The sequence below is a fragment of the Suricata suricatta genome, chromosome 6, assembly GCF_006229205.1.
Source record: "Suricata suricatta isolate VVHF042 chromosome 6, meerkat_22Aug2017_6uvM2_HiC, whole genome shotgun sequence".
Lineage (NCBI taxonomy): Eukaryota > Metazoa > Chordata > Mammalia > Carnivora > Herpestidae > Suricata > Suricata suricatta.
In genome coordinates, this window is record NC_043705.1 from 64,043,171 (window position 1) to 64,066,751 (window position 23,581).

The window sequence follows — 23,581 nt, forward strand, 5'->3', positions numbered from 1 at the left end:
GATCCAAATGGAAGATGTCTAGATAAGTTGAGAGGTAAGGAGGTGGACATCTCAAAAAGAGATACATGCAAATGAAACTGTAGAAGTTAGAATCCATGTAATGTTTTATAAAGTTACAGTGAATAGACTTTTCTACAGGAAACTTCAGGTTAGTGAGTGAAAATAGTTTAAACGTCAGACAGATAGGTTGCTATCAAATTGTGGAGAGCTGTAAATGTCAACTTAATAAGTATGGCCTTTATTTTATATTCATCAGGAACCACTGGAGATTTTGAGATGGTCTATTTATTGAGAGCAACTTGGATCCTAAATTTGTCACCAGCTCTGGATTTCTCTTCCAAGCCAGGATTGTGTGAAGTCATTACAATTTAAAGCACACTGTTGGTCAGTCATTCCCTGGACTCCAACATACAGAGTAGAGAAGAAATGAACTACTACATGGAGATTGCTTTCTCCTGCTTATCAAGACAGAGTGTTATATGTTCACTTCTTCTTCTTGGGGCATGTGTTCCAAGAAGAATCAGGTTTCTATTACAGAATTGAAACAGAGGTGTGTAAGGAGTACACAGATATCTCTCTTTTGAACTTTGAAGAAGATCATTTCCTCTTAACATAAAAGTAAGACTAATCACAAATCATTTGCTTTTAGGAAAAATGACCTCAACATCGTGAGGTACTCCTGCTCTTGGACAAATACAGAAAGAATCGATTGTGGAGTAACTCTTGACTAACGAGCATCAGTGAATAACCACCTGCAGGGCTTGTTATATTTCTGAGTTGTATGTATGTATGGTTTACAGTTGCAGCCATGTGGCAGCTGCAGTGAGTTGACCATATTAATAGTGAGTTTGTCTATACCATCTGCTCTCATATTGGCATCTACTTTCTTCAACATAGCACCCTATTTATGTTCCATTATTTCTTCTTTTCCTTCTTCATTTTGAATCATCCTCACTGATATCTGTACCATTTAATGATATTAAAAAAGGAGGCTTTCAATGGAGGACAGGTGGATGGCAGGGAAACATGACGAAAGAACTCAGTAGAAAAAAGTTGTAATTAATGGACTCAGAAAACTGTGTAAAAAAGTGAGTCTTCAGTTAAGAAAGTATATGGAGGTAGCATGAAAGAGACAGGAGGGTTTAAAAGAATCAAAGGAAATGGCTAACAGGAGAGAGGAGAATGAGGATCATACACGTGTAGGATAATGGCAGGGCAGTTCACAGAGATCATTAGAAAGATACTTCAAGTTTTGGGCAACACATCCCAATACCAGTAACTCCAAGTAGCCCTCTGAAATCAAGAGCCAACAGGTGAGGTTTCCTTTAACTTTATTCTTGAATTGCAGTCAAGATTCACTTGTATAGGCCCCATTTTTTGATGTTTTAGTTTGTTTCCAAAGCACTGTTCCAGTTCGTTTTTTCACTTATCCTCACAAGGTAGCTGTGAGAGCTTCTGAGCAAATCTCCTGGCACCCAACTCTTAACTAACTCCATTAGAAAGCACTGACTTTGTGTGTGGAAGATGAAAAAAATTCTATTAAATTGTTGCTAGATTTTTAGAACTATAGCTAAAGTTCAGGAGAGGTTTGGAGTTCCAAAGAATAGGCAGATAGAGAAAAGAGCAAATGTATATATTCAGTAAAAGTCAACAAAATTAACCTGGGCATTATTTGAGCTTTTGTTCCCTGAAGCCCTGGATCAATGATGCAGAAATAGACACTCACCTCTGACAAAGAAAAAGCCTGGATACTGGCATGGGAGGGCACGGTTCCTTTTCTTTCAGTCCCAGATCAAATTTAAACCTGTGATTTTGGAGCTTACTCATCAGAGGAGAAATATCATGAGCTATTTGCTCTCTCTGCTGTAATACAGCTCTGGCAAGCCTGGAAGTTGTGTTGAGATCGTCAAATCCATAGTCAAGGACCATCTTTGTGAATCATGAAACCATATGCCACTGGTTGTCTGATTTGGAGGAAAAAAAACACCCCAAAACAAAAAAACCCAACTCTGCACCAAAGAAACTAGTGATGTGCTTAGACAGTGCCAAGGGCCATTTGACCATCTTACACCTTCTCAATCTATGCATTTAAAAAATTTGCTGCTTACTGCCTGAACCATGTAAAATACCAGAACTCCTGTAGTGCTAACAAGGAATAAAGATCTTGCACCAGATGGTGCCTCTTGTCTCCATCTATCTCTAGCCCAAACAATCTGCCAGAGTTTTGAAGAAAAATACTATGTGATCATGTTGCAAAGTATATGAAGAAACAGCATGAAAAGTAATCTGGCTCAAGCATTGGAATCCAGAAAGAAGGAGATTATTATGACTATGAGCCTATGGATGAGAGGGTATTGTTATCCCTGAATTTTAGTCCTTAAGACAAATGGTATACATGGGCACAGCTGGAAGGTGAGTATCTCACTGAGATGTCTCTTGGCGTCTCTGCAATACGTTGACATCAGTGAATATAGTTGAAATTTCAGAAATTCATCTGGATATTTTTCTTATATAACATAAAATGAACAGTTTGATGATTTTTACAAAACTAGTTATGAGGGATAGTACACAGAAGAACTTCATTATTTAACATTTTTTTCTATATTGCCTTTCAGTACTGAATTTGATCATCTTAATGACAAGAACTTCGGTACAGTTTTTATGTTCCTTTTGTAAAATATTGTTAAAATTTTCTTTCATAAGCTTGGATGGGATTTTTTTTTGGTCATTTTTCTGCTTCTCTATAAGCCTTTTGTAGCCACCATGTTTTCAAGTATTCTGCACTTTCATACTTTGATCAAGGTATTGGTACCTCTTTGCCACAAAATCTTTGACAGTTTTATCCAACACCCACAGGATCCTAACGTGCTTTATGCTCAGGGGATATTTAGTGGGAGAGAAAGAACCTTTTCAGGTATTTTCTAGATACAGCTCATCTGAACAGACAATTTAGTTTTAGGTTTACTTTCGGTATTTGACCTGGAGTGATGTAAATGTTGAGCCTAGAAAATAATGGTGATTTGATAGAATGTAGCTCATGGTGCTGTCAAAGTGTGGTCTGCATGCTGATTTCTGATCAGCAAATGTGTAAAGGTCTATGATGCAGCAAATACAGAAATTGAGAGTCAGCATTTAGAAACTTCAATAGCAATTTGACATAGCTGTGGCATCCAAGCAGGTGATCATTTTTCCAGAAGTTCATTTTATTTTAGTTTACCTAAGTATCAGTCCATGATGGATTGGAAGAAATAAAAACCATGTTCACTAACTGTGTTCAGACAGTTTAAGAGGCCTCACATTAGAGTCCATAATTCCATCATTTTATGTAAGATGGATTGAAATAGAGACAATGGATCTACACATGAAGAGGAGGTTATAGCAATAATCTCGTTACGTGTTGACCATCAGTCAGGAGCTTTAATGATAGCTGTGAAAGGAAAGGGACACAAAAATCACTCAGGGGAAGAAATAGGATGTAGTCCTGCATTGAATGGGCTGTGCAGTCAGGAGACATGTCCATCCCCAAGCCGGTACAAGCCTGGTACCAGCCTGGGTAGCCTCTGAGGATGAAGAACCCTGCAAACACTAGGAATTCCAGCTTTTGAGTTTTCAGTTGGTGCTGGTAAAACATCTATTTAGAAATTTGCAGTGAACTATGAAAGACTGTGGACCTCAACTGAAGAGTTTAATATCAGAACTTTAGAAAAAATGGGAAATTCTTCCTGATAGTTTTACTAAGAAAAAAGAAGTTCCCCTCTCCACGTTTTGTACTGTCTGGGATGATATGATTTGCAGTTTTTCTTCTTTTCCCTTTCAAGGTAGATGTAGTACATGCAAGTGGAGGAAGGACACATGCTCAAAGCACTTCTCTCTTTGCAGAATGGACTGGTCTATTGCAAGCCCTTGAAAAATACCAGAGCTGGGTTAGTCCATTAAAAAAGTCACAAAGCCTACTTACTGATGAAGTTTCTAATTTTTTTTTTTTTGGTATTTCAGATTTGAATTTCATCAAAGAGAAATCAGAAATGAGAAGTGATTAACTTTTCAGGTTATCTCCAGAAAAACTTTTTTTTTCTCCCTTTAACCTCTTAATAGAGTTGTGATAATGTTTTTAGTGCTAACAACAGTATCATTATGATTTCTGATTGCTAATTGTACTATTATTAGTGATTTTGTTAATTTTATTTTAAACATTTTGTCAGTTTATACAGTTTTTATGGGCTGTGAAAATGATCTCTAGAGACCACTGTTTTTATGGTTGCTTCTGGGAAATCCTGTTACAGAATTATGGCTGAGAGAAAGGGTGACACCTCTTCTAATTCACCACACACACACACACACACCCCACATTACTACTAGATGATCTCTCTTGACTCTGGTGCATGCAGTAAAGAAAGTACTGGGAGTGAGGTAAAGATTCATCTCTCTAAGTCTAGGAGACACTGTCATTCACCAAAAATACAGTGTGGATTGTTTGTTCTTAAGGTATATCTCATAGATGTATTAGCTTCACAGTTGGAAAGAGGTCCTTTTTTTAAATACTCTTTCATCATATACCTAACCCATTCCTATTTTAGCCCTGCTGCCAAGGGAAAGGGACAAATTCCACTTGCTACTGGTCTCTGAGGGAAAGAGGAGTAGAATGATCTGTCTCCCTGAGCTTTGGGAAGTATGTTGCATGCTGGGTGTGAACCTGGCCTTGAATAAATGGCAGAGGCGAAGACAATGTATGTTAAGTAATCTCCCTTGGCTCATTAACATGTACAAAACGTGTAGGCAAAATAATAATTTCTGTTTTATTTTTTCCCTTTTCTTTCTCAACCATCCTTCTAAAACTTTACATTTCCTCTCTTAGTCATGTCTTTGTGTTCTTCCCTCTGTACGGGCATCATTTAATGGGGAAAGAGTGCCTGCTTACACATTGCACGTCATTTGGGCTGTCGTCTAGTGTGCAGGGTATTTCAATGTGACTGCATCTGTATTCATCTACTGACAGAAGTGGCAATGTTGCAGACAGGGATATTTGCTATTGAAACAAACAAAGCGTGTGGTGTTATAGATTTGTATGCAAAACCTTCACAACAAAACTAAGTAGCTATTTACTTTAAATATGCCAATTAACTGTTACTAATGTACAGTGCAATTCTAGGTTAAGGATGATTGATAGTAACACGCAGTGAAATGTTCTTAAACTACAGTCAGGAAATGTAAATGTACAAAATGGAAAGAACCAGCAGCTGACAGCACTAGCTACATGTTTCAAAACAACACTTTCAAATTGTTCCTTTATTGTTCCTTCATCCTTTCTCTCTTCTGCACTCTACAGCCTGGTAGCCAGCACTATACTAAGAAAGTTTTGGAAAAGAGAAAATGTTTTAGTACGAAGTAAACATCATGGGCTTAATCTCATTTGTTTCACTCAGGCAGAACTCTTAGGAACCACAGTGGGAGTTTTGCTTGACTGAAGAGAATAGTATAGTCTCTTCTAAATGTCTGACATTGAATCTGTTGCTATTACAAAACTAATTAAAAGGAGAGATGACTTCTCCTTTAGTTGCTATGCCCTGTCTCCACAGACACTCACTTCTTCATTTGCTCTAGACCAACACTATCCAAAAGAAATACAAAGAAAGCCACAGGTGCTAGCCACATATATATTTTTCAGTTTTTTGGAACCAAACTTAAGAAATAAAAAGAAATGGGTGACATTAATTTTAATAACATTTTTATTGAACCCAATATTTCTAAACTATTAGCATTTTAACACATAAGTCAATATAAAATATGAATAAGGTATTTTTAATTCTTTTCTCCATACTAAGTCTTTGAAATTTGGTATTTCATGAATAGAGCTTATGCCAATTTCAGAAGAGCCACATCTTAAGGTTTTGGTAGCTTTCTGTGGCCAGAATCTGTTGTATGGCATAGCACAGCTGTATACATCACCATCTAAGGATCGGTCTAGTGTAGGTGATTAAAATGATTGCTTTGGATGGTCAGGAAAATCTGGATATGCATCCTCTATTGACACAATGATGCAATTGCTGTTCAATTCTGTCAGCCACTGTGAAAGTCTGCCGTTTTGTTGGGGAAAGGTGAGTTAAATTTATAAACTCAGCCAGCTGATTGATGATTTTACAAGATACCTGACTTTTAAATGCTAGCATATGTGTGCCAGGGATACCATATGAATATTCTTATAGTAAAATCTCAAAAGAAAAATAGGGAATTCCTTAAAAAATAAAAATATAATGTCAAGGCCCTTTTGATATGCATCATTTAAATGCCAGTTGAACATTTTCATCATGCATTTTTATCACAACAATAAAAGTTGGGTGTGTATTGTTCAAAAAACAATAAGTGAGAATAGTGTCAAGTGAGCCCTCTAAGAAGGAAAATTGGATCTACTTAACTCCAGTTAATTATTTGTTAACACTAACTATAAACTAAAAAGCATAACGCAAACATGATGAAGCAGAAATCGAACCTCAAACATGGAAGGAGATAATAAAAGAGAAGCTTTTTTGGGGAGAACATTAGATTTTTCCAGAGCCAGACAAATCATATTAATTTAATGTTTTTTGTATGCAACACACTGGTAAAAGCTGTGGAGGCAAATGACAACAATAATAACAACACAGTTATGTCATGCTTGTTCAGGTTCAGGGAAGACACTTATGTGAGGACAATCTCTAAAACAAACCATAATAAACTAAGTACTGTACTTAAGGTAATTATGAGAGGTACTGAGATACTCATTAAGTGTGTTGTCTCTAAAGAATCATGGAGAATGGGGTAAAGTCACCATTTCCGCCCTCCTCCTGCTCTGGTCTGCACCCCCCACCTCCGCTGGCTGTGTTTCAGTGTCCCAAATTTCTGTGTCCATTGACTCTCCAGTTGGTTAAGCCAGAGGGAAACCCAGTGGGAGCATAACGGGCTCAAGGAAGGGGCAAGCCAGGTATTTTCCCCATTTCTCTGTGCCTCAAGGGATATATCTGGAAATGTCTCAGGTAATGTCTTCTCTATAGCTGCAACTCCTGCTCTCCATTCCTGTCACGTTTCTGTCTTTTTCCAGGTGGCCCTAACCCCTGGCCCTGGCATCACAGGTCTCCCCCCCTCACTTTTCTTCTCTAGTCTTGAAGTCCTAGTAACTTTCTGCAATTTCTCATCTCTGGGTTGCCTCACTGCCCCCTGTTCAGTGAGCCTTTCTGTGTCTGTGTAACCAAGTCCCTGTACTAAATCCACCCTCTTCCACTGCTTTAAATACTAAGAGACCCACCCTACCCCAGTTGAATTGTGACTGATACAGAATGAAAAATAGATTCTGGAAACAAAAATGAGCCAAGTGCCAAATGAATTATTAAGTAGATTGCATATGTGCACCCCAAAGCAGTCAGTGATCACTAAGAGCCAACATGAGTTCCTCAGCAGCAATCATGACCAATTCACTTTGCTTATTTAATTGGTGGTTAAAGACATACTGTCATTAGTACATGAGCAGTGCTTTGAAGTGATCTCTCATGATGTCCTTGTGGTTAAGAGACACATGTGTGCTGGATGATACAGATTTAGTCAGGTTTATAGGCTGTCCTGGAAAATACCTAGAGGGAACCATGGCTGCTTTTCAATATTTGAAGAGGGATTAGATTAAATCTTTGAAACACTAGAGGCTACAGCCAGGATCAATGTTTGAAGTTCAGGGAATCTGATTTTGGCTCAGTAAATGGAAATGCATTCTAAGAATTGGACTTCTTCATAAATGGAATAGGTACTCTGTGAGGAAGATGATTTCTTTCCCTGGTTGTATCCAGATAGATTTTACCAGATTTTTTAAGGGGTCCTTGCAGTTAACCTGAAATATATTATTCTGAAAGTCTCTTCCACATGAAAGCTGAAGAACTTATGAATATGATCATCCATGCTCAATATGAGCATGGTACCAGATGTAATTTTGTCATTGGATTAGATTTCAGAAGTTATGTCCAAAACTTTCACTGCCTCTGGGTGATCATGGTTAATGTGAATGATCCTTGTCCTGCTGAAAAACAAATTAACCAAATTTCCTGGTTTATAGAACAAATATATGGCTCTTTAGTTCAGGGATTAAAGGCTTTTGTCTCATTTTGAGAAAACCAACACATGTAAAGGAAGGGACATAAAGCATGAACAAACACTATGTAAACGTTGATGAATGTATTTAGAATATACAGATATGCATACAAGAAGTTTTGAAGGTTTTGGTGAGGAATGACATCAGTCTTGTGTGGGTTAGTTGTCAGAACAAAAACTTGACTTCATAAGTAAGTTTTTCCAGAAAAATGAAAATTTTAGGAGGTATTTTTATCACCTGCTATGACAGAAAACAGTTGAACTTCAGCTACAATCAATCAATCAATCATTCAACAAGTTTTCATCAAGCACCTGCTATATGTCTAGCATCAGAGATAGCCAAGGGCAAAATTTTTTAAGCAGGAGGAATTGTTTTCTTGTCTCTTTTGCTCTGCCCTTGCCCACTGCATGATGTCAAGCATTTGAAAGATTTCCAATGACCTCTAGGTGTCTGAGAAAATGTTTTACAATAAGTCACAAAATATATCCTAAGTAACATTACTTGTTGAATAGAGGTATGTATGAGTGAATACATGAATTCACTTCCATTAAGAGGATTTTAATCACTGTTTCTGATGAACATCTTTTGAGTACCTTCTATAAACAAAGCACTGAATGAATTACATATTGTTCCCACTTTCATGAATTTCCAGGATCATGATAAATCCATGCATACAGAATTAATTGTAATACAACATAAGTGCTGTGCTCCAGGTATTAATACAATGCCATGGTAACACAGAGGAAGGTGTGATTAAGTTATTAATTCTGCAGTGGGGGTTGGGCAAGAGGACAGAACTGACATGGGAGAAGCTTCAACATAGAAGGGGCAAATATAAACTGAGACTGAAAGGGAAAAAATACCTCTTTCTGCAGGAGAAGAATCCTGTAAGCAGTAAAAAGTGTTTAGGTAGAGGCTTAAAGGCATTTGCTTTTTAACAGCTACAGGTTTTCACTGGCATTAAATAGGGGTCAAAGCACCATTGTGGGAATTTAAGGGGGATATTGTCTCTAATAGACTCTTCATGGAAAGCTTTATTCTTCAGTGTAGCGCCAACCTGATCAATTCCTCTGCTATATACTAGTGTATATATGCCTAATAGTTACTCTTAGTGGCCTGATAAATTTGATGAGTAATTCACATGGAATTTTTAGGTTTTGAACAAAAATATTCAATTTAAGCCTTATGCATTAATTCTTCTTCAAAACCAACATCTGCTAGCCCCCTTTTCATCAAGGTGTTTATGTTGTAGGAGTAAACTCATCTATGGTCTGACACACAGTAAATAATATTGATGTGCCACTAACAAGATTTTCTTCTTTAGAAACATGTCTTTATGACTTGAGCCGTGGTCTGCTAGCACTCTGACCTTTTAGCACCTGCCATCACTTACAGCAGCTCACAGAGCAAGAGCACCTCCCACATTTTCTAGATTTGCCTCTTTTGGGCAGGAGCATTGAAAAGAACAACTTGGGGCACCTGGGTGGCTCAGTGGGTTAAGTCTCCGGCTTCGGCTCAGGTCAGATCTCACGTTTGTGGGTTCGAGCCCTGCATCAGGCTCTGTGCTGACTCTAGCTCAGAGCCTGGAGCCTGCTTCAGATTCTGTGTCTCCTTCTCTCTCTGCCCCTCCCCCTCTCATGCTCTGTCTCTCTCTGTATCAAAAATAAATAAAATAAAAAAAAGAAAAGAAAAGAACAACTTTCAGGCCAAAAGAAACAAGGTCAAAAGACTACATACTCAGTGGATTTGCTACCCAAAATCTACTTGGAGGATCAAACTGCAGGAACTATAGCCTGAAGAATTTCTGCAGTAAACCGGAAACAATCACTAATAGGAAACATGAAGAAAAACATTTGTTTCAGCTAGGAAGGTGTTTTAATCAGGATTTTTCTAGGATTATGAAATTTGCAATTAGTTTACACCAAGTTTTAATTTAGTTCTTAGTTTTACCAGTCAAAATTTTGTTCAACTTTGGATCTACTATTTTTTTTCATCCCAGAGTGAATGTCATTTTTAAGGGGTGGTTTAAAAACCAATAATTTAATCCACATTCTGCTAAAACTTTTTGTATAAATGCTTTACTCAGAAGTATTTTTTCTTAAAAAATCTGATTTTAATTGTCAAACTCATTTTTAAAAATCAATTCAATGAAAAAAATTCTATGGTTTGCATTGTTTTTCTCTTTCTTAAACCCAAGGGAAAAAGTGGGTGAACAACAAAAAAAAGTACTCCGTGTTGAGTCTTCTTTAATGTCTCATTTTGGTGATGTATGAAATCAAAACCAAATTGTTTGAACTAGCCAGAAGGCTTAGTTTGAATTATCCAGAATGCTTGTGTTTTGCAGTCATTTCTTGTGATGATTTTATTTTGTTCCTTTGGTATGAACCACCATATTAACATATGCTAAGTAAGGGACAATTTTTAAATATACATGTTTTGGTTACTAAATCTGCCTCTACTTTTGTCTGTGTCAAAAATTATGCTAGAGCTTCCAGTAAGATTCTTTCAGACAAGATGAATAGAAAAAAGCAACTAAAAGGAACCTAAATGAGATGAACAGGAGTTTATTTGGTAAATAAAGGCCATCTTTTATGAATCTGCTCTTTAGGGGATAATGTAAAATTTTCTCTCTTGCATACTTTATGATGAAAAATGTATTTGAACAATTTAATCAAACCCTGAGAACAAGGAACCTGATTCATTTATCTGCATATTAGTTCTAGAACTACGTGAAATCATCTGACATGTGGTCGCTACCAGTAAATGATGAGAAAAAACTAAGGGTTCAAGATCACTCACTGCAAAGTGGTTTTAAGGAGAAATTTCTTTCCAACATTCTGAGTATTACTTAACACCTTTTTAGTTATAATATCAGAGATTCACATCAACCTAGTTTAATTAAAACGTAAAAATTTATTGTAAGGAGACTTCACAGAACACAAGGGCAAGAGATGCAATAATTGAGGGTCATGATAGGCTGTAACTAGGAGTCCAGATTGTAGTTCTCATGCTCTCTGTCTCTCTTCTCAAGGTCTAGTTCTCTGGTTCTAGATGCTTCAGTCTTCTGTATGTCTCTGCTGCCCCAAAGTTGCCAAATTTACATGTCCTCTATTTAGCAGAGCAGACCTCAGAACAGATTTGCAGGAAAGAAAATCAATCAGATTGACTTTGGCTTAGGTTACTAAGCCTAAAGGTGTTGACCCCTCATTACATAGAAGATAGGGTCTCATGTACAAATACAGTTGCTGCGCTTTCATCTTCCAGGGAAGCAGGGGAATGTTGACTTCAGAGAAGAGGAGATACAATAAGAGGCCAACCTTCTAAAGGTAACCCATTAAAAATATAATCAGTTCTCTTCAATTCACTTAAAGGCACAAACCTAACCTATAGTTTTTCTGTAACTATAATGTACTCACTGAAACTTAACTATGTAAGACAGCTTAAATTATTTTGGCAACAGTATATTTTAGGACATTTAGTGCAGAGAAGTAACATATATTGGGGAAAGAACAGAAATTTTAGGGAATGACAGATTTGGGTTCTATTTTTGGTCCCTAGTTTCGTAAGGGAGCTTATAGGTGATTATTCCACCTCCTCAATCTCAGTTTGCATATCTATGAATTGGAGAGAATGATACCCACCTCACTGGAGTCCTGATAATTAACAGCAGTATATGTGCAATGGCAAGAGCAGTGTATAATTTGTGCCAAAAGCCAATAAATGGCACTGTTGTTACCATCTTTATGTTTAGTGATTTTCAGTCATATCATCGACAGTTTAAAGTCAAATGAAGTACATATATGTTGTTGGATCAAAAAAGGCTACTTTGAAGCAGCCCCTGAAAACCTTATAAACAGAGAAATGAATATTTTTTTCTTAAGATTAAACTATAAAAGCAACTCAGAATGAAAAAAGTCAGTTTAAGGTAGTCTTTCCCAAAATGTCTTTATTACTCCTTCTATGAAATGGCCCTATTTGCACAATACCTAAAGTGTTATTTAATGTCTTGTAAATTAACTTTATATGAACTGACCATTTTAAATTATTGAACCTCATCTTTGTAGTACTATTATTGAAATTAGGATTTGAAATACCTGTTACATATATTTTTTCTAATAGTCAAGATCATAAATATGTAACTATTCATATAAAAATGTGCTCTTGTTACCACATAAAATGAACTTGTTGGAAACACCGACTTCACAAGACAGACTGACTCTAGAGCCTGTAAAAAACAGACCAAAATCTGAATGAAGACCTTATCATATTTAAGGAAAGAAGTATTTCATTTGACAACATGGAGTTGGTCAGCCTGAGTCCAGAGCAGAAGTGTGACACTTCAGATAATGTCAGCTGGTGGCCTTAGCTCTCAGTGGGTGCAGGATGTGTTTCTGGGCCCAAGTGATCAGCAGTATCCTTTGACGAGTATTTTCCTCTTGTGAAGACAGACATATCAGGCTGTCAGAGAAAGCTACTTACCTTTCATGTGATTCTGTTTATTCATTTGTAAAATAGGGTTATAATAATCATAGGACTAATGTGAAAAACATTTAAAAATGTCCTCAATAAAAGAGTTTCTTTTTTCCACTAAAAAAATTTTTTTTACTCTGATCTATGTTGGGTAGTCAACATGACTTACTAGATTACTTGAGTTATTTTTTTCCTGGAAAATTAAATAAATTAGCAAGGAGGCCTTACCTGTCTACCTTCTGAGGTTTGTTAGACAGCAAACAACAGCCTTAATAACTTTAATTGACTCTGATAGTTGATTAACCTTCAAGTCCTGGGGAAGACCCTGCTCAATGGAAAATTCACCCAAGGTAAATTCTATATTGATGTGGACCCCTGGGGAATAACTGTTTTTCTGTAGGTATCAGGATGCAAATGCTTCCAACTCTTGTGCTGTATAGTAGTTTAAACAACTTTTACTGAAATCCAGCCATAAATAAGGAAAATACAATAAATTCCTGGATCTCAAAGACTTTATCATCGAACTGATTCACAAGTACATGTGTGAATGGAATTTTTTTTAATATGTGTAAGTACTTCTGCATATATTACTTCACAACAAAGCTGTGTTACAGTTGAAAAAATGAGTTGTGGAAACTAAAATGACTGGCTGAAAGTCTAAAATGAATGTTTCATAGTGGAACTAAGAATAGAGTTCAAAGTCCAGGATTGTTTGCACAGGTAGGTTCAAACTACAGGAATGTCTCTATCAATACAGATATCTGAGTCCTTCTCATAGATATTCCAGATTCAGCAGTTCCAGGCATGGACTCGGGATTCTGCATCTTAGTAAAATTCCAGGTGATTCTGATACAGATCTTCTGCTTTAATAAGCATTGGATTGGTTCATGCTATGTTTCCAAGTGACTTGAGAGCAATTTCAAAACAACACACCAAGATGTTTAAAATGCTGAAGTTCTGAAGTGTGTCGAGATTCAGGGGGTGAGGCTGCAGGCTGGGGGAGGATTGAGATCCTTGTGCAGGCTGCTGCAGGCTGGCACTTAGAGGAGACATTTAAGTTGACTGAGGCTCCTTCAATGACTTGGACAATGTCTGCTGATTACTACTGTCAGCTCACACAAGAAATCCCAGGAACATTGCCCTGGAATCCATCTTATTCTTTTTTTTTTTTTTTAAATAAAAACTGGACTCAAAATGTCTTAAATTAGGAAAGAATTCAGCATCAAATGTTTCTTTTTTGCCCTTATATGGATTTTTCTGAAAGCTCTGTCTAAAATACCATGTTCTTTCTATGTCATATTTATTGTGAACAAAGGCAACAGGATTCTGCCCTTGGATGGCTTTCAGGGGAAGAGACAGAACAAAACAACAAAACACTTTATGTTTCTTTTCAACGGCACAGATTTTTATCATGTTAGGGTCAGGGTTGAGTTCAAAATGTTGCTCATTTGGGAGTGAAGAATTCCTGTTTCTCAGATGATATGAAAAATCATAGAGTCAACAAAGTAAAGGAAAACACAGCCACTTTGCAATGATTGTAAATTGAAAAATGTGTACATTATAGTACATTATATTTGAGTGGACATTTAATCATGAATACTTATTTTTAATTCATCTCTAAACCTCAAAGTAGAGGCCTATGACTCTGGCAGGCAGCATTTATTTGGAAGCCTGGCTTTCAACATAGACATCTCTGTTTATTGGGAGCCAGTATGGGATTCCCCCTCAGGGATACGGAAAGTGGCAGGAAGTGACCTTTCAATTGGGCCATTGTCTAAGGAAATGTTCCAATCGTCTTTCCCTCAGCCTAGTTGGATTCATATAATCTACACATTTATGCAGGAAGAAGGGAGACCCAGTCAGGGCCAGACTTCTCCAAATAGTCCATCCTCATTGGTTATTTCCATTTGCCTAGCATTTGTCTAACTTTGGGAAATCTCTGTGATTCAACACTTACACGAATGGTTATTCCTGTTTTCCAAATCATTCACCAAATTTGTAGCATATCTACAAGGTGGGGACATTTGCCATCTAGGGCCTGTGCCATATCTTATTGTATTCCTTAATTTTAATAAACATGTTTTTTTCTTCTAGGTAAAGTTATGTTTTTGGAGGATATATGTCATTCTTACAATTTTGAAGTAGTTTTTATTTTATTTTATTTATTTTTAAAATTTGTTTTTAGGGAGAGAGGGTGAGCAAACAGGGGAGAGGGGCAGAGGGAGAGAGAGGGAATCTTAAGCAGACTCCATGCTCAGCACAGAGCCCAATGCAGGGCTCAATCCCACAACCCTGGCATTATGTCCTGAGCCAAAATCAAGAGACAGACTGACTGAGCCACCCACAAACCCCAAAATAGTTTTTGTTTTTATTTTTTAATTTTTTATTAAGTTTTTAATTTTAATTTCAGTATAGTCAACAGTGTTATATTAGTTTAATGTGTACGTTATAGTCATCCAACAATTCTATGCATCATTACTCAATGCCCATCATAAGTGTACTCTTATACCCTTCACCTGTTTCACCCATTCCTCCATCCACCTCCCCTGTGATGCTTTATTTTAAACAACTCCTCAATTAAAGTTATTATTTTTTAACAGAACATTTTTTACTTGAAGTATACTTCAAAATACATGGTTCTAAAAGATATATATAAAGCATTCCATCCAAGAAAAATAGGATATACATTTTCTTTAAGTACACACCGAAAAATCCCCTGGCTAAATAACTTAAAAAGACACATAACAAATACTACAAATTTAAGAAGACTGATATCATACCAAGTATATTTTTCAACCACAATCGTATAAAACTAAAGGTCAATAATAAATTTCAAGAATCTGCAACATAAATATTAAATATTTAAAGTTAATATTAAACAACACGCTACTGTACAAGCAATGGGCCAAATTAGAAATCAAACAGCAAATCAAAATATCTCTCAATGGCCATACCATCCGGAATGTGCTCAATCTTGTCTGAAATGGCTTTTAATTCAGAGCCTCATACATAGTGGTCCCTCGATAAATTAACAAATAAATACATTTGCAGTGTTAGTGGTTATAATTAGCGTGTTCCTTTTTCCTCTGCCCTATCCTCCAGGGGGTCTTTTAAGAAACTTGTCTTTAAAATGAGACCTGGCATCAGCCTGTGTCTTTACATCTGGTATAACTGCCATGTTGTACCTTATACACGTGGTCAGTTATCACAGGGTGGAGAGACAAAAGTGAGAGCACTAAGAAAGGGTCAGAGCTGCTGGTCAAAATTATGAAGAAGGCAAGATTTATTTTAAGTATCTTCTAACACCTCTGCTCAAGGTCATTGACTCCCTCTGCTTTACCAGGGTAAAACTTTACCGTGTTTACCAAACTACGTACTTGCGTACGTACTACGCACTACGTTAGGAGTGCACCTCATCCAAATATTTCCTTATCTGTCATTTGTCAGAACTTACCTGTACTGTATTTCAAATGCCTTCCTATCTTGCTATCTGCTAGATGACAGTGCTTAGGAATGGATGAATGAAATAAATGAATCTTTACTTATGTAAATACTAGCCAATATGGTTACTTCACAAGAATCAAAATGCCTTAACTATACTCCACATCATATGCCAAAAGGGAAATTTAAATTAAAAGAACAATGTGATAATGCTTTAGAATGGCCAAAATCCAGAACACTGACATCACCAAATGCTGGTGAGGATGTGGAGCAATAGGAACTCTCCTTTGTTGTCGGTGGGAAAGTTTAGTCACTTTGGAAGACAAGTTCTCACTTTCTTGCAAAACTAAACAAACTCTTACCATATGACCCAGCAATTGTGCTGCTTGTAATGTACCCAAAAGAGCTAAAAACTAGAATTCATATAAAACCCTGCACATTGGGGTGCCTGGGTGGCTCAATTGGTTAATCATCTGACTCTTAATTTCAGCTCAGGTCATGATCTCAGGGTTGTGGTATGGAGCCCTGTGTTGGGCTCTGTGCTGAGCATAGAGGATGCTTGAGATTCTTTCTCTCCCTCTTGCTCTACCTGTACTCCTTATGTTTTCTCTCTCACTCTCACTCTCTCAAAACAAACAAATAAAAACTGCACATGCATGCTAATAGCAGCTTTATTCATAATTGCCAAAACCTGGAAACAACCAAAGTGTTCTTGAGTAGGTAAATAAACTGTGGTACATCCAGATAATGGGATATTATTCAGCACTAAAAAGAAATGAGTTACCAATCTCATTCCAACAGAGGAACATTAAATTTATATTACTAAGTGAAAGAGGCCATTCTGAAAAGCTATAAGCTATATGACTCAAACCTGTGACATTCTGGAAAAAGTAAAACTGTCGAGACAAAGATCAGTGGGGAGGCAATAGGGAGAGCAGAGAAAAATTTTAGGGCATTGAAACTACTCTGTATGGTACTATAATGGTGAATACATGTCATTTCACATTTGTCTGAACCCATGGAATGTAGAGCTCCAAAAGTGAATCCTAATGTACGTTATAGACTTTGGGTGGTTATGATGCATCAGTGTATGTTCATGAATTGTATCAAATGTGCCACACTCATGGAGGATATTGATAATGGGGCAGGCCGGGAGTCCGTAGGAAATCTCCATACCCTTTGTTCCATATCGCTGTAAATTCAAAACTGCTCTAAAAAAATAACATCTATTTTTAAAAAATGCCATCAGTTTAAAGGCTTTTTAGAAGTCATGCTAAGTATATCGATTTGTTCTTATAATCTCTTAAATGTATTCCTTCTTTTCTGTTTGCAGTGGTTGCTGTCCAGGGTTTGGCAAAATCCTTCAAATTGGTTTTTCTGACCTCCCTCTCAGCAGCCCATCCTATGATCTGTTGCCAAGTTGATCTTCCAAAACATCACTTTTACCTTGTCACTCTTTGGCTGAAATTGCCCTCCTTGACCTCCATTGTTTACATTGCCTGGATGGCAGACATAAACACATAAGCCACCTTTTTCTCCTTCATGTCAGATGTTAATAATCAATCATGCTTTCTTTCCCTAAGAGCCAGTGGCCTCAATCCTCAGCACAGAGTTCTAATGAACCACTGTCAATTACTAGGAGATGATTTTGACAACACTTCTTTGTCGTAGTTGGACTACAACAAGAAATCCAGAGTGAAAGCCCACAACCAGTGAACTCAATATAAGCTGATCCCACTGTCTTCCAATGGATGTAGACTTGAAATGTTTTTGCCCTGCTTCAGCAAAATTCAGAACCTGTCTGCTAAATGTGCTCTATTCTGTCCAGACTCTGGGTTACTGTTTCTGAGATTATGTAACATGACCAAGGACACACAGCTTATATGTAGCAGAACTAACATTTCTACATGGCTGTCTGCTGTTAGAGTATGGGGTCTTCATTCTTCATTACCACAAGTATAGCCTTCTGTCTGGAGAGGCTCTTCCCTTCCCCAAGACTGACTTGGTGACTGCTTTTAGAATTTCAGTGAGTAAAATGAAATCTTGAAGGAAAGTAATAAATGTCAGGATGCTTCAAAGGAGGAAATGCGATTGTTTGGTTTGTCATAAGTTATCAGATAATGTTCAGAGATTGGATTCATATTTTAATGGTAGAAATATGAAGTTATGGCAACTGACTGATGGGGTATAGTAGATGAGGGTAGAGAAAAGAAGGTCTTGGAGGCTACAATCTGGTAGTTCTGAGGAAAAAAAGGAGAAAGGACCCAAAGCTGTCTAGAATAGACATTCAGAGAAAAAAGGAAGAAGGAAAGATGGATAGCCTGTTTTAAGTGAGGACACGCTAAAGAGAGAACATAATGAGAAAATAGGTGATGTGAAATGACCTTCTTTCAGATAGCTTAACTGAAAACCAATACTGCATATATCCAACACTAATAAAACTGCTGTTCCCTAAACTGTGGTTGCTAAATGGCAATGGCTAAGAAGCCAGAGAAAAATGGGGAAAATTGGAAGCCATGAGCACTTCCTTTAGTGAGAGAGATCCTTTCAGTTAGAATCTTCGGGCATTTGCATTTAGGAGAAAAAACCTCAGATGAACCAGCAGTTGTCAAATGAATGAAAGCTGGCATGAACTTCCCAGTTTTGTCTTATACTACAAGCCCTCAAAAGTCTTCCTATATAGGAGTGGTCTTGGAAACATCTTACTGGGGAGGGAAAGGTGAGGACTCGCTGCTTCTTCTCTGTGCCCCATGGTTTTAATTGAGCCTCAAGTGAATTTCCTTAGAAGTCAATGGTGGCTCCATGTCCCAGAAGGGACAGGGGAAGTGTGTGAAACAAGATGAGAGGTGGGACCATTATTCCCAGAACTCTTCTGACTTCTTTTTAGACCCTGGTCAAGGATAGAGCTGTTTGTTGTAATAAAATATCCAGTAGCAGGAAGTTGAAATGGAGGTTATACTAAAAAAAGACCCCCCCAAACAAAACAAAACAAAAACTCATGCTAATTTTAGCTCCATTCAAAACCTAGGGGGAGAAATCAATGTTTACAAAATTAAGATTCATGGGCTGCCAAAATTCAACTCATTAGTTAGAAACTATCTGGTGATGAAGTTTTTGCTGGTTGGATTTAAAGGAAATTAAAACTATATCGTTGGGAATGCCTGTCCCTTGACATTTTGGCTTAATGATTATGGACTTTTCTACTAAAAGTACTGGTAGCCTAGGAGTGGATCTACAAATCCCTAGCTAAGAATTTACCCACTTCACTTGACATGGAGAGGGTCTTGTCAGGATATGTTGAGTGCTAAAGATCATGGTTATTACAGCTTAAAAGCTTTTACAGATATTGATCCAGACATTAGAGTGACCCTCCTTGTGTAGATAAAACACTTCAAGAGACTTGAAGGAAGTACCAGGAGAAGGCAAGCCCTGAGACTTCTTTCTTTTTGACAAGTATGGAACTCTTTTCCTCCTTCCAGGAAGTACTGCGTTGAGATGAAAGCTATGGAAGTCCTAGGATGGGTTTGAACTGGTTTCGTGTGTTTGTGCATAAAGGTCTTGCCTTAGACAATATCTCAGTGCAAAAGGTAGACATATGGCAGGCTGGCCTAGGAGGATAATTGCAGAACAGGATGATAGAACTGAGCATGTTTAAAATGCTAAGCTGAAGTAACACATGCAGAAGTTTCTAGCACAATGTCTGGCACAAAATAAGGAATAAAATGGTCATTTGGCATTTCTATTGCTGTAGTCAACAATATTTATTTATTTTAGTTCAACTTTTAGAGTTGCTTTATTGCTTTATTGGGGAATCTGAATTTAACCTTCTGACTGAGGATCAGTATATCAGAAAAATGATATTTTATTTCATGTAGGTCTTATAACCAGCATTGGCCTGCTGATTTCAGAAAACAGTGGTAAAGACTTGTCTTTGAAAATTCCTGGGGCACCTGGGTGTTTCAGTCTATTAAGGTCCGACTCTTGACTTAGGCTCTGGTCATGATCTCACAGTTCATGGGTTTGAGTACCATGTTGAGCTCTGCACTGTCAGGGTAGAGATTCTCTGCTTGGGATTCTCACTCTCTCTCTCTCTCTCTCTCTCTGTGCCTCCCCTGTCACACTCACATACTCTTTCTCTCTCTCAAAATAAATCAATGAACTTTTAAAAAAAGAAAATTCCCTTCCCTTAATTCTAGGTTTCCTTGAGTCTGATTTCTCCATCTTATATGTGGAAAGAAGTTAGCAATTATTAGCAGTTGGTCTTCAAAGGATCAAATGGGAGAGAACATTCTTTCACAGAAGATTTATAGGTGGAAGGGGCCTTCAGAACCCTCTGGCTTAATGTTCACATGAAGAAACTCTTTCCTCCAAAGTCACAAAACTACTTAATGGCAGACAAAGGACTAGAGGCCAGCTCTTTTGATTTTGGGGCCAATATTCCTCTTTCTTAGTAGAAGATTAGAGACTTTTTATTTCTTGTCTAAGTCTTCTGAATAGCCTTCTGAGGCCATGTAAACTATAAGCTGGATAAAACATTGGTTGACCTAAAAGGTCACCTTTTCTTACAAGGTGGTGGGAGAGAGGTCAGTAGGACTGAGTGTGTTTTTATTGCAGTCTTTCCATTTCCAGTTGCTGACTGTCACAGTCTAGCCCAGAAGGATGGACAGGATTAAAGACTCTATAGCTAGTCCCTCATGGGCCCTCATATAACCTCAGATGTGGTTTTTCTTTTACTGTAGATCATCTACCAAGAGACTGCTCTGAGTGGAAACAACCTTCCCTTGAGGAGTTAGGCAAGATGGGGAGGGCAGCTTAAGATTCCAGGGAGTAAGATGAGACTTCTCTGAAACAATGGAGTCTGGCAATACTTTTGTCTTTGCCCATTCTTAGTCTGCTCTCGCTTCTGAAAATGCTAAGTGCAGGATGTAAAAGAAAGACTATTCCCTACACTTACCCCTCAGAGTATGTTTGTGCATGTTTGGGAGGAGAGAGAGTGATGCTAGTTTCATGAAATTCCTATATATTAAGTAGAGATTGGAGGGTTTAGCTAGGAGAAAGTGAAGAATACATTAATAGAATAGGGGAAAAGAATAAATAAGAACTAGAGCTAAAAATAATTTTAGGTTGCTAATCATTATAAAGCTGATTAACTAAAAAGAAGTTAAAAGTGCAGATAAGATCCGGGGTAGCTACCTCATCACAGAATCTTTGAGACCAGTTTCCAGTCACTAGATGTTACCAGAAGAGTTAATTAGCCCAAACTGTGGCTGCTAGTTCTTTAGCTGTCTTCAACTTGAAGTTTTTTTTTTTAATAAGTTTTAAAGCTAATTAGGATACACCTGGGATTCATGGCTAAAGCCAATAGAGTTTCCCCTGGGGGAGTTGCTTTTTATATACCAAAATTTAAAAAAAGGAAAAATGTCAGATGAAAACATCATCTTTAGATTCAGAAAAAAAAAATGGCATAACCATTTCAACTCAGCAGACCACAAGGCCAAACAAGCTTTGGCTGGAATTGAATGCTGTGTGCTTCTGTTCAGAGAAGAGGATGCTCCCCAGATGTGTCGGGGGGACTGCCTGCTTCACTCGTATTTCTCATCCGCTCTCACACAGGATGTGGTGTCGCTGGCTGGTGATCTGGACATGGCCTGTTTATTTTCACAGATCTGTAGAAGAGACTCAATAGTTGTAAAGGATGGAAGAGTGCAAAGCAGCTTGGAACTCACAACAAAGGAAACCGGGACGAAAAAATTAGATAAAACAACTGTGACCATGGGATCTGCTCCTTGTGCCTGTTGAACAAAGGTGCTAAATAGATTTTCTTATTTCGAAGGAAAGCCAATCCTTCCCCCCCACCCTGCAGCCCATGATCGTAGAACATCCAGGCCCCTTTCTTCCTTCCTCCCTTTCTCTTTCTTTCTTTCATTCAGTTCAAGGAACTTTGGTATTCTTTTCAACACCAGGACTGGTTGATTCCTTTATGAGTTTCATAAAGAAAAGAAAATTCCCCCAGAGCTGCTTAGGCTGGTGATTCTCTGTTTCTACCAGGCTTTTCTGGATAATGTGCCTCATGTTAAAGCTCTCTAACAGGCTGGAGAAAGAGGATTCTCCAAATGCTTGGCTTGGATGGTGTCACTGCTAAGTTCCTGCTTCTCCTGAAAAGTCTCCTTGAGTGTAACAACCTTCTGTTCTCTCTCCCGGGGAGAGATTTGCCTGAGGTGAGTCTAGGCCCTCCATGGGACCTCCTGTCTGCTGTCTCTAAGATGCAAAAGCTGATTTCCAATTGCATACTCTTGAGCACTTGCTTACTATCAATTAGTACTTTTGTCTAACAGTCAGGTGCTGAGGAAATGTGGGAGAAATACTTTATATTTTTCCGATATTCAGGAGATGAACAACCAAACAAGCCCCAGTGCACAACACCCAGAGAAAAACAGAATGAAAAGATACTAATGGGCAGAGAGAGCTGAGAATCAGGGCTTATGAGCGGCAGAGCTAGAATTAGAACCTGTTGTCACGAAGGAAAAACCTCAGGCAGTGTGAGATGGTGGTGTAATGTTGAAACACTTTGCCTTGTGTAAGCACATTCGGCTCGTATATAGTTGACTTTCTCCAAGCGAGAGTTTGGGGAAGCCAGGGTGTATTTGTCAGCTCTATCTTTTCCTCCCTTGCCTCATTCCTCTCCCCCACCACCAGAACCAGGGATGTGGTTGCTCCCTGGCTCAAAGCTTTCTTGGATATGGGAGACCACCCAAGCTGCACGCCTGTGACCACTGCAGAGTCACCACAGCAGCAACAGAGAGAATGGACTGGCTTTGAAGTTCAGGGATGGGAGGACCAGGGCTATTTCTGGTTTGGCCTGAGGTAACTCACAGTTTGTGTAACCCTGCCCCCAATAACTGCAAAGAGGGGACACCGTACTACGTGGACTACATTAAAAAAGAAATAAAAACCTGAAAGTCACACGAAATAATCAGTAGTGTGGGTGTGCAGCAATTTTGCTGTTGGTGGAGGCGGTGGTGGCCGAGTGTGGGAGTTTGTCATTGATTGCACGTTTATAAACATTAGACCTCTGTGTCATCTGAAGGTGAGTGATTTAGTTCCTAGTCAGGTGTCTCAGAAGTGGTGGCCAGTCTCCATTTGATGCAGCACTGTGAAGCTTTCTAAATTTCCAAAAGTGGGTCACAGAATCGCCTCAAAGTATAGCTAAACAACAACCCCCTGTGGACCTGCAGTGGTTTTAATGTAACTGACAGAGTCAAGTTCCCACCATTTGCTAACTCTGTAACTTTGGAAGAGTCCTAACCTCCCTGCCTCAAATCCTTTATCTATAACATGGACCAAATGCTACCTACTTCAGCAGGTTCTTTTGAGGGTCACATGACACATTGTGTGTAAAGCCCCAAACATGGTGACTAGCTTATACAACTAATCAAGAAATGCTGATTCTTATTACTTGTTAGGTAGGCGGCTTTATTATCATATTAAGCTTTTTGTGAGAGTGGCTTTTAATATGTGGAAGTCATTGAAAGTCCAGCCAAGCTTGAGACCAACCAAAGG

At 38.1% G+C, this 23,581-nt stretch overlaps 1 long non-coding RNA gene across 1 annotated transcript; it reads left to right on the top strand.

The window, feature by feature from the left end:
* The first annotated feature begins 268 nt into the window (after positions 1-268).
* Positions 269-2,174, top strand: LOC115293695. Its single transcript, XR_003909562.1, has 2 exons — positions 269-550; positions 650-2,174. It is a non-coding gene; the product is annotated as an uncharacterized LOC115293695 (long non-coding RNA).
* The last annotated feature ends 21,407 nt before the right edge of the window (positions 2,175-23,581 follow it).